The sequence below is a fragment of the Coptis chinensis genome, chromosome 3 (assembly GCF_015680905.1).
Source record: "Coptis chinensis isolate HL-2020 chromosome 3, ASM1568090v1, whole genome shotgun sequence".
Classification (NCBI taxonomy): Eukaryota; Viridiplantae; Streptophyta; class Magnoliopsida; order Ranunculales; family Ranunculaceae; genus Coptis; species Coptis chinensis.
Genome location: NC_141458.1, coordinates 81,984,287 through 81,987,571, shown reverse-complemented (window position 1 = coordinate 81,987,571; position 3,285 = coordinate 81,984,287). Strand labels below are relative to the sequence as shown.

The window sequence follows — 3,285 nt, the reverse complement described above, 5'->3', positions numbered from 1 at the left end:
CTTTTGCAACCTCTGATAATCTTTCCCTGTGGCTTCCCTTCAACTATATATTCTATCCCAATAATCTAAATGCTAAGGTGTGAGGTGAGGCGTTTCACTGGCAAAACCTTGCGGCATCAATCTCAAGGTATGAAGCATACTTACGATCATTGGACTTCTGAAGGATTAAGAGGATGAAAATTATGGCAAAAAGAAAAATGTGATGTGCATAGATTAGAAGCTTAACAGCAATATCATTATATACAAATTGAGTTGTTATGTTATAATGCAAATCATAATCCTTGGGAAAAGGAGCAAAAAGGTATTTGCCTCTTGATGTTTACACTTTTTATGACTCTTTTAGCAAGTGGTATAATTTGGAATATAGGGTCACCTCAAAGCCTTGGGTGTTTTTGGTAAGCATCTACCCAAACCTCCTAAGCCATTAAAAAAATTGTTCTAATCTAAATTAAGTTTTTCTAGTTCTTTTCTTTATGTATTTTCTCCCACGTATTTTAATATTTAAGAAAAGGTTGTCCTCATAACAGAGCCATAACTCCAAACTTTTGATTCTACTTTAGAAAATGAAGTTTAACAATGCATGTGATTACTATAATGAAGCTTCAGGGAAACAATATAACGGTAAAAAAAAAAAAAATACAGAACTAAAGGTTTGCAATTCAATCAAATATATAAGATTGTACAAAAAAATTGATTACAGGAGAATTGTTAGGTGTAAATAAATTAACAATGCAGAAAATAACATCTTCCAAAGAATTTTATTAACTTTTTGACAGGAAAAAGAGAGAGAGAGGTTACATGTATATTGTTAACTTGCATAATGCATATTCACATATAAGAACAGGCAACACATAGTTTGAAAAAACACCATTGAATCAGTAAGTGTTTGAGATGCCTTCAAGATGGTTTGAAATATAAAGATGTTTGTTTCCCTCAATTTGGTTGTACTCCTGAACATATGTACGCATTACCGCAGTAAAAAATTACTTGCACTGAAGAAAAGACAAAAACAATTCAATGACCCTAACTTATTTAGATTGGGTTTTGCATTTGAAACCACAGATTTGCCTAGAAAATACACCATTCGTTTTAAAAAAACAAAAAAGCTTTTACAGCAAGTAGTATGTACAAACATTCCAAACTTATTTAGCCTATTATAACATCTACTTGTTGTAAATTTTTTTTGGTGGTTGGTTGTAAATTAAACAATAGAAAGTTTTTATTTGCTTCCAGAATTTGTAAATTCATTAAAACAGGCTAGTCCTAATGGCGCAGAAAGCACTATTTTCAAAAACAACACATGTGAAATCGGAGTTTAAGCGACAGCAGAGGCAGTGAGGGAGAAGCATTCACATTATCTTCTCAATGTACATAGGTTAGTTGTCCCTTAATACATATTGAGATGCAGTAATACAGAAATTCTATGTGATCATACTTCGTTACCTGCATTTGCTCTTGATCTCGACTGACCAAAAATGAGTCTGCACCAAGATGCTTAGTTGCTTCCTTCTTCTTAGCAGGGGAGGTGCTGATTACAGTAACCTTAGCACCAAAAGCCTTCGCAAACTTCACAGCCACATTCTCGAGACCACCTAGTCCGACAACACCCACATGCATCCCAGGTTCACTAAGTCAGTAATATTTCAGTGGGATGTATACTGTAATTCCAGCACATAATAGAGGAGCACTTGCATCAAGTGGCAGGTTGTCTGGAATCCGCACCGCATAGTGCTCATTGGCAACCATTGAATCAGAATATCCACCATATGTCATGGTTTCATCATAGTATAACCCACCATAGGTGAAAATCATCTTGGGACAGTAATTTTCAAGACTTTTATTGCAATTATCACAGGAATGGCAAGCCCCAACCAAGCATCCTACACCAACCTTGTCTCCAACTTTGAATTTGGTTACCTTGTTCCCCACCTCTGTCACAATGCCTACAATCTCATGCCTGCACAATAGACCATAAAGGATTCAAACATCATCTTACTATTTTCAATACTTAATTACTTTGACCAGTAAAAATCATATTTAGTTGATGTCATATCATATATTGTTTGTTTAACAGACACAACGTTAAAAATATATTGTGCCATATATGTTCTTAATAAGAGTGAGAGCTGAGAATGACAAAAGCATGAAAGAAAGGAAAATAACTTACCCAGGGAGCATAGGGTACCGAGACATGCCCCATTCGTTCTTAATCTTTGTGAAGATCGGAATGACAGATCCCCACGAACAACACTTTGAAGGCTACATCATCTTCTCCAGTATTCCTATATAACAAACAATTCGACCATCAAATGAACAGTGGCTATAATTTAACTTCATTTTGATTAATAAAAAAGATAGTCACTTTATCACATAACATGACTGTTGGATCCAACCCTATAGCATAAAAGCCATTGCCGGGATTGTACCTAAATGAGCAACATGGTCAATTACTGTCGCTCTAAACCACAATTTAATGATAGCGGAAATGTTAAAACACAATCCTGAAGGCTATGATATGCTTACTACGAAGAAAAAAAGAAAAAAACTCCTAATTGACGACTATTAATTCGTACTGAGATACACAATCACTTGTATCTCAATGCAAGTCAATGTTTTGTATCTAGTGAGTCCAAATAGGGAGTCGATTTCAGGGTGCTCGAGTAAAAACAATTTACATAATTTATAATCACATCGCCCATATTCAGATTCAAGTAGTTTTCAACATTATGTATCGATTCATTAGTATCCCAAGCTTTTACAAAGCACGTATTTGGTCATTTGGTGTTAGTTGTTAGAATCATAGTACAAAATATCCTCATCTATCCGCAAATATCACGAATGAACAGATTACCAAAAAAAAAATCTTCAAAAGTTTCCTTCACTAAAATTTTGTTTTCCTTTGTAATGTAAATTATCAATCTATTGTGCTACCTTTGTGATAGCACTTGGTGGTCTGCACTCTCCAGGAAGAATGTCATCAAGAAGCATGGAATCCATCTCACCAATGAGCGCTAAGGTTGTGTTTTCTCAACGTGGGAAACTTCAATAGCACAACCTCAGTTCGCATGATCTTGGATCCAACCTAAGCTAGAAATAAAAGTGTTTTGATGGATTCGAAGATTTCTAGATCGACTGAGACATAGCACAAATAATACATCGAAATAGGTTTGAAGAGGCAGTGCAAAATTAATATGTAGAAGTTGGATACTCATGAAGGCTTATTTTTTATGCAGCCATATCCTCATTTCCAAATTCGAATCAGAATTTGGAAAAAAAAATTATATA

General features: G+C 34.8%; 1 pseudogene; it reads right to left on the bottom strand.

Annotated features, from left to right (window-relative positions):
• Nucleotides 1–984: 984 nt before the first annotated feature.
• On the bottom strand, nucleotides 985–2,997 carry LOC147511101 (putative mannitol dehydrogenase; annotated as a pseudogene).
• Between the last annotated feature and the right edge of the window lie 288 nt (nucleotides 2,998–3,285).